The sequence below is a fragment of the Quercus suber genome, unplaced genomic scaffold (assembly GCF_002906115.3).
Source record: "Quercus suber isolate HL8 unplaced genomic scaffold, Cork oak 2.0 scaffold_293, whole genome shotgun sequence".
Lineage (NCBI taxonomy): Eukaryota > Viridiplantae > Streptophyta > Magnoliopsida > Fagales > Fagaceae > Quercus > Quercus suber.
In genome coordinates this window covers 879,353-888,672 of record NW_027069749.1, presented here as the reverse complement: position 1 = coordinate 888,672, position 9,320 = coordinate 879,353, and the positions used below count along the sequence as shown (strand labels likewise).

General features: G+C 31.2%; 1 long non-coding RNA gene across 1 annotated transcript; it reads right to left on the bottom strand.

Annotated features, from left to right (window-relative positions):
* Positions 1–876: 876 nt before the first annotated feature.
* LOC136071197 (uncharacterized) lies at positions 877–2,218 on the bottom strand. Its single transcript, XR_010632505.1, has 2 exons — positions 2,120–2,218; positions 877–954 (listed from the first exon to the last, which is right to left on the bottom strand). It is a non-coding gene; the product is annotated as an uncharacterized LOC136071197 (long non-coding RNA).
* Between the last annotated feature and the right edge of the window lie 7,102 nt (positions 2,219–9,320).

Genomic DNA, 9,320 nt, shown 5'->3' with positions numbered 1-9,320 from the left:
TACCATCCAAAAATACCTCCATTGATTCTATTTCTCAATCCTACATGCCCCAAATAAATGAAGGGTCACTGTATGCCTCCCCTAAGGCTATCTGAAATAATTCCATGAATCTGTTAATCAGTATCCTCTCCACGCCAAAAATCACCCCAAAAATGGATTTTTGAGCCATCACCAACCTCATCGAAGAAATCCAGAGAAACTAGACCATTAATTTCTTTTTTGATAAATAGCATAAGAATATTATTAATAACATTAATTTCTAATGTTCTAACATTGGCTTACTCCATAGGGATCCCTGCCAACCATCAAGCACCACCCTCCTAAGAGTTCCCATAATTTTTTTTTTCTATTTTCCTCCAAAGAAAATTGCTCTCCACTACATACCACCATAGTCACATAAAACTTTGTTCAAAAATTTTTTACTTGTCAAAGACAACTTGGTTCAAAATTAATGAAAGCAAGGTTTCAAATAATTAAATAAAATTATTTTATAAATTCTTGGGCATATATTTGCACATAAATAAGAAATGAATTTTCTTCTTATGCATATCCATGCATTTCATTTGCTCATACGATATCAAACCCCATTTGCATTCCTTTTATGAAAGTAAAAGTGTAATATAACAAAAAAGAAAAAATAAAACTACTTTGACACAAATAAGCCACACACACACACACACACAAAAAAAAAAAAAAAAAAAAAAAAAAAAAAAAAAAAACTTAAATTCACCATTATGAATACTCATTCTTGTGAAATCAGATTATTTACACAATTATTACACGTCTATGGGAGATGATTGCATGAAGATACTGAAGAAACAGATGAAGAAAACTCTCATAAACTTGCAATAAAGTTTAGCTATGTCCAACAGATTACCTTTTGCTTCTTTTTATACTCTTCCCAGGTGATCGTGTGAGAAGTTTTAAGGCTGGCCAAACGAGCAGCATGCCACTCTGGTGAATGAAATGAACCATCCACCTGCGACTGTCCTCATCAGTTACAGAACAGGAAAAGAAAACATCCAACAAGCAACTATTATACTGGATTATTTTATCAAATTTTATAATATACATATAAAAAAACCTTGCTTAAGATCTCACTATGGTTTAATCATGAAAGAGAGCAATAAAAATCAAGTTATAAGATTCAGGCAATGTCCTACAAAGTGACATAGTTCTGCATTAGCAAGAAGCTCTTCCTCAAAAAGGGGCATTAGTTTGATGGAGAGATTGGATTCAGTGGTGCTCATCAGAAAATCTTTTCTTGGTTATACATGGGTGACAATCAATTCGAGAAATCTAGAGGCTTGAGGAAGAATGACCACTATTTTGGTAGTGACAATTCACAAAGTCATTGTTGGTGTGGACACTGTTACTCTAAATAATGATCACTGAAAGATGCAAACAGGGATGCGGCAGGTACCCCTACATTTAGTGGGCGTACATGCGCACACACACATCTATATAAAAGACATTACAAGGGCAGGGTAGCTACTTCATAAATAGAATCAACCTATGCTAATATTCATCACCAATGAACTACAATCTAAAGGGAGTAATCAATCATATGATACACAAGTGAAAAAATCATCTTGATGATATAAAGATTTAAAAATTATATACAGGTGAAAATCCTAGTCATTGCAACAGTCAAATCCTAGTCCTAAAGTTTTTATCTTTAAAAAAAGACAACATTGATCCAAGAAGTTCAACAAACATTTTGATTTCTATCAAAAAAAATTGAACCATGGATATCTCATAAACTCATCACAATTCAAAACAACCTTAAAAAACATATCTTTTGCATGAAATACTCACACACCTCACTCAATACTAGGTCACCAATTGAAACCACAGATTTATTTTAACAAATACTTAACAACTAACTCATCACAATTCAAATCACAAACCTAAAAGACACATCTTCTGCAGAAAAATTTTCACACAATACGGTCAATTTCATTAAACATGAGCTTAACTATTAGAACCAGACATCAATTTAATAAACACTATACAAGCAACTACAAGCATGAAATTCAAGTATTTAACATTTTTAAAACCAAAATTAACACAAAAGGATTAGAATTAAAAATGAGAAATAGTATGAAAGGGTACAAACCATGCCATCTTCAACCTCATCAGGCCCAGCAGAGCTAGAGCCCAGCCTGGCTCTCTGCATAGCTTTGTAAGCTTGATTTTTACCCATTTTGAGAAACACCCAGACGAGAAAACCAGGCAAAAAAATCAAAAAGAGAAAGATGACCCACCAAGAAGAAAGGAAGAGAAAATATGGGAAAATATTTGATTAAAGCATTAACGGTCAGAAACCCATGTAGAGGGAGAGAAAATATAGGGTGTGTGAGGGATTAGAGTTTAGAATAGAAGAGAGAAAAAGGTTTTTTGGGTTGAGAAGGTTTTGATTTGTGTTTCAAAAGGGTTACAAAGCCAAAGGATTGAGGCTGTGACGCATAGGATTGATTGTTTGGGTTGGGTGAGATCATGAGCACGTGGGTTCAAGCATGTTGGTGACGTGGTAGGTTTTGATTTGTTTAAAGAGAGACAAAGTCAAAATGAGATTACTTTTATAAACTTATTATAATTATATTATTATCTACACCCTTCTACAGATTGTGGATTTTTTTTAATGTGGCATACAGATTGGGTTAATTAAATGAGCAATGCTACCAACACATTTTTCTTTTTCTTTTACTATTTTTTGGATAACTTTTTTACTTTAACAAGTTGCGAGCATAATATTATTTTCACAAAATTTGTTAATTTGATCAATTGTGACATGAATAATATCATTTTTACATCAGTTTACTATTGATACTACTTTCATAATGCAACAATTAAATTATATCATGTCAACCTTACAAACGTTAGATTAATTTAAATAAGCGATGTGATTTGATCCCAAAATAAGTGTGAGATTATTTAGCATTTGAATATGTATAGATAAGTGTGTGTTTGATATGGATTATTTTTGTCAATTTATTTTACTATTCAGCTTATTTTTGCTACTATTTATGAGTCACAGTGCACTTTTTGATACTATTCATAGGTCCCACGATGTTATTTCAGTTAATTTTTACCTTTATCTACAGTACTTTCAACAAAAAGTTTTCAATTTTAGCAAAATAAGCAGATCCTAAACGAACACTAAATTAAGCTTTATATATAACAAATGCAAGTCAATGTTTGTGTCCACAAAAGCGAATGAGGAGGAAAACGATGAAAAAAACTATAAACACTTTGTGTCTCTAATAACATTGCCATTTTTTGTTATGGACCAAGATGCATGTCATCACATCAAAGAATTGGGATGCTTAAAATTGGGATATTGCTGGAGTGAGAAAATAAAAGGTAATCACGATCATGATGAAGAGGCGCTAAAAGGTCTCTAGCCTCACCATTATTTGAAAAGCTTAAGAATCGAAAACAATGAAGGAAAGAAATTCTCATCATGGATGTTGACAAGTCGTGATGCTAGGGATGGTTTGTTATGATAATTTGATTGAGAATCAAATTTAAGGATTGTAACAAATAAGATGTCCTTCCCACTCTCAGGCTTCTACCATGTCTTAGGGTTTTGGAAATAATTAGAATAGGGAATGTAAGATTGTTGAGAGCTATTTTTCCTTTTTGGCAACTACAATGGTGGTGACAGAATTGCGTGTTTCCCAGTTTTGAGAAGAATTGTTTTGGAGAGGATGCCTAATCTAATAAAATGGAAGGATAAGATGGAGGCAACAGCAACAACATATGTGACTAACTAGCTGTTGCTCCATGCCATTTCTCTTCTCTTTAAGAATTTAAAGATTAAAGAAATTAAAAGCACAACATTCAAAAATATTAGCAGCAAGCTCACCAACATTAACATGCCTTAATATTTTTTTTATTATAGAACATTCATGTAAAATTGTGATGATATGGTGTCCATGACACCAGATGAGGATATATGACCCTTTTGTATCTCTCTCCGTATAAAATGATGTATGAAATTGAGTTGTTTACTAGATGCACTACACACCTTTTTTATTCTTGAGAACTTTCATGTAATTGATTGTCTTACACATCTTTCTTATTCTTGAGAATTTTCATGCATTTGATTGTCCTAATATAACCTTTTCTAAGTATGCCTGGAGGTTTCAAGCCCCTTTTTCAACACTTGGAAATAAAATGGAGTGGTGTTAAAGTTCTACCGACTAAGTTACGATCATGTACAACAATAGAATATATCAGAATGTCACAATCTGATATCACTTCTAAATGTAAGAGAATTAAGTTCTCTTATTCATTTAAATATTAAAATTTACGAAAAGCTGGGTATCTGCCAGAGGGGTTTCTAATTGCTTGAATACATTGAAGATTGGTAGGTTTTGTGCCTAGTCTCATCAATTTCTCTTCCGTTCAACCCTTGCAGGATCTCTTGAAAGACTAGAATTGTATGGTAAGCTAAAATCGACTCTTTGCCAGATGAAATTCAATGCTTCACTGCCCTTATATATTTAAGGATAGAGGAATTTGATGGAATTGAAGCTTTGTTTTGAGTGTTGAGCAACCTTAATTCTCTTCAAAGTTTAAGTCTTTAATTTGATATATCTATCCACAACACAAGTCATATGATGTGCCCAAATTAAAGAAAAGATGTGCAAAATCTTAGAAATACTACGGATTATTGATTGCCCCAAATCAAAGAAAATATATTCAAAGTCAATCTGCATAAAGTGATGTAAAATTGACAGTATTCTAAATATCAGCATCAAATAAAAATGTAGGAAAAAATAAAAAAGCAATTTGAACAAATGGTAAATGTACTCACTCATTCTCCAAATCCTCTCATATTAACTCAGTAAAGTATGTTGACTTAATATCCAGGTAATGTGCATATCGCATGCTATTGTGTTCCACTTGTGGAAAAATCAATTAATTAACCTTATGGAAAAGTTAATCCAATCACAAGCTAATAAAAAGATCATAAGCGTTGGCTAAAATTCTTCCATTTTCCCTTTTTTCTTATGGTTTGTGTATATTGTTTTTGACTTTGAATTAGAATTTTGAAAATTTTGTGTAAATGGTTTGAATTTGGATTATTCTTCACTTTATTTTATCTCTTTAGCAGTTGTGAATTAAAACTCCTACAGTATATTTTGTTATTAGTTTCCTCTAATATTTCAATAATTTTCCTTATAAGAAATTGTATCTTTAGTGTTTTATTTTATAGATGTAATAGAAAGACAATAAAAGTGATATAGTGATTTGATCATACCATGTATGTTTAAAAATTTGAAAATTGTATAATAACTTATATAGATGGGCATATTTCAAATTTACTCAAGAATGCAAATATCATTTTGATAAATAAATAAAAAATGCTTACAGTTCTTTTTTTTTTTTTTTACATTCTTGATTGTGTGTTAATAATTTTATTTTTTTTGGACTTTGTTTCAATTATTGCAAAAGTAAATAAATTTGTGCAAGAATGTCATATTTCTAATTAATTGTTTCTCATATACACCTTAGAAAAATAACATCAAAATTTTATTATAATTTAATAATTAATGCATCACTCAAAATAATTAATATACGAAATAAAGATATTTATCCTATTAGTAATATTTTAATTACATAATATATATATATATATATATATTACATGTCACTAAACACAATTAAATTGGTTTATGGGTTATGGCACAAGAATGGGCCTTCGACAAGTTTGGGATATTGAGCCCTAGACAAGGCATATGCTCCTCGAATTTGGGTATGAAAGAATAGGCCCAGTTTAGGCTCCTTTTAGTCCTTAAGCAGACTTGGGCATAATAATTCATAAAGCAAATTCTTTCCCTCTTAACTTGACACTTGACTTGATGTTAAGTGTGGATTGAAAAATAGTTCTAACTCTTAACTTCTAAGTAGCTTGGTGCGATGGTCACTCCACAAGTATAAGTGTTTGTGAGTGTGGGAGGCAAGGGCCAGGGTTCAAGTCTCTAGGAGAGAACTTCACACACATATACACTTAGATTATGTTAGAATAAAATTCTATCTTGTAAATAAAAAATAAAAAATAAATAAAAAAAGAAAAAGAAAAAAGAACCTATATATTGTGCTGGAGGAATAGGTTCTTAAAAATAAAATAAAATAAAATAAACAGCTACAACAACAACTTGACAGATTTTTTATCTACCAACAAATCCTTATGTATACATTCATATTCCTAGAGTTGCTTTTTGTACAAAATGTCATGTCACCAAATACAAGAAGAAAAGCACTCATCTCAAGCCTCTTCTAGGTGAAGCTGCTGCTGCTAGTTTGGTCATTTCCTTCACAAAAAGATCACAACCTCAACTTGTCTTTTTTGAGGGTGATTTCAAGTCAGTCAGTTATTGAGCTGAATCATTTTTTTATATGTTGAGATTTCATTTTGTTACTCAAAATGTAAACTTTTTAGCGCATAATACTATCCGTTGGGCCAACTTTTGTATGTGAGATGGGCCTCTCATCATTTTCTCTCTTCCTTCTTGGGTCTTTATTCTCGAGGATAGAGAGAGTCGAGACCTTCCTCACTTTATTCTCTTAATTAATTATCTTTTACTTATAAAAATCTAAGGGAGTAAGGGGTAAAAAAAAAAAAAAAAAAAAACCACTCATCTCAAGATTTGCATGAAACATGGTGTTGATGTGAATTTTTATGCATGTTAGGATTGTTTGGCAATGATATGATTTTTTTTAATTTTTTTGATAAAGTAACATTTTTCAATTGGCATATATACCATTTTTTTTACTGTTTTATTTTAACCTTAACCTTTATATTGCTTTTCACTATCCCAGTTTCCTGTGGTAGAATTTTGGCAAGCACGAATCAAGAATTCAGTGGACAAAACACATGCATCGCGAGAACCCAACGACAAGTGGGCCTTGAACTTGAGACCACAAATCTTTGTCATGGGTCCATTTCAAGTTAACGCATCCTATTAAACCAAAATATATATATATTGTCCTGATTTTTTTTTTGGCAAATTACTTTTTGAACTTTATAATTTTTTATTTGAAATGTTTCATTTAAAATTCAAAATTTTTTAAATATGTAAAAAATTTCAACCGTAGAGTTTTACGTGTGAGTTTCATTTAAAACTTAAAATTTGAAATAAATTTAATCTAAACTAGTTAGTCATGACTCACGTGATATTAATTTAGTGTTAACAATCTTAATAGGGAAAAAATGTGATAAAAGGTTTAAATAAACGTCATTTACCCCCCTTTTTTTAGCTTACAAAAGTAAGCTTAAGAGGATTTGAAACTATATTCAACTTTATAGAGGTAACCTAATAATACCACTGAACCATGAAACTTTTAATTATCTAGGCTTAAGCTTTAAGTAAATAATATTAGTTTCAATTAAAGTCAAGCAAATACAATAAAAACCTCCTTAGTGGTGACAACTACCAATTTATATAGTATCTGTATATATTCAACTATATGAATTGATCCAAATTCAATATATTTAATAATTGAATCAAAACTTTTAATTTTAACTCAACATATTTATTGAGTGAGTTGATACAAGTGGACGCATGTAACATACTAAGTGTTTGCTTGGGAACAGTTTATTTAACTGAAACTAAAATTTTTTTCCTAAAAGTACTATAAATAAAACTAAAAAGTAACTGAAATAATACAGTAAAATCTGTGAATAGTACCAAAATGTGCAATAGGACCTATGAATAACAACAAAAATAAGATAAATAGTAAAAAAAAAAAACTAACTTTTTTAAGTCAATACCAAATGCAAACTAAATAACATATTTATATCACACCATAAAATATGTAGCTTGAGGGAAGGATAATTGTCACATACTAGACCAATCGTGCTCCATTTAGGTGCATAAATCCTCCTTTAAACACTGGCCGCTGTTGATTTGTTCATCCAAAAGCCCCCACAATTACAGTATTTTAACTTAAGTACCTCCAAAAGCTCCCACAATTAAGCCAAAAAAGGAGAAAAAGCACCCACCATAGGTCATTATTACTGTTTTTATAGACAACCGTGAATCATATGAGTGGGATCTTTATTTCAATTTGAGGACCCACCTAAACATATTCAAAGTCTAATGTGCACTTAGAAGATCCAACTTTACATGATTATGATCATTATTATATGTATGTGATAGTTAAGGTAGCACTTTGAATGAACACAAAATCATTTATTTTGCATCTTAGAGCAACTTTAGCTGGATGGGGTTGTCAAGCAAAATGGACTTACTTCTTAATATACCACTAAAACTTTGAAACAATAAGATAAATAAATTGATTGATATCAATGGATTGGTCTAGTGATTTTTTGTGGTGAGGTCTTGACTCTTGTGTTCAACTCTCTCTCTCTATTAGCATCCAACCAATTCCTTAAAGATAATCTCTAAAGGTTAATCTTAGTAATTAACTGGTGTATGCATCATGCATGGAATGGGGAACAGAAGACTAATCAAGTCTCAATAAATATCCAAAATATTGTTTTAACTTAATATATGATCGGGATTCTTTGCCTCAAAGAAATACCCAAACATTGTTTTGACTTTGATTATTTAATCTAATATTTTTAATTAGATTTAAAAATTACAGTAAATATAAATAAAAATGGTAAGAGAGAGTGATTAGAGTGGTTCTCTACCTGAACGTTACCATAATAACATCTCACATGTTGTGTTCAAGTCTGCAAATAGAGAAACTTGTCATCCACAGCTTATTATGTACCAACCTTGCAAGGGCTCTAGTGGATATTAAATCGGAAGCGTGAGGTTTCCTAAGCGTTTTCCATTGCATTATTCAAATTTGAGATCTTTGCCTCTCAAACCACTTGAGAGTAAACCTGAATGCCTAATAGCCACTAGACCACCACTCTAAGCAGTGATAATGAGGAACAACGAGAGATTGTTTTGATTGATTACGTTAAGGATGAAAAATGAGAGACCCGTGTGCCTGCTTGGGTTAACTCAAAGATCAATTTATTTTGCATGACTTGGACCCCTGTTTGGCCAACAAAATTCTCCCCAAAGTAAATCTCCCATCAATTCTTACAATATTTTAATGAGAGCTATAATTATATTTATATATTGTTTATTAATAATAGTATCAATGATTAACAAAATGACATACGCAATTGATTTTGGAAGTTACTGTTCCATTTGACGACACTGCATAAAGACATTCTTTAATTGAGTACTATTGTTTATACAATCAATGTCACATAAATTAAGCAGACCATGTAGCTATAGTTGACTAGGTTATACCAACTATGTCCCTTGGGGATAATATACACA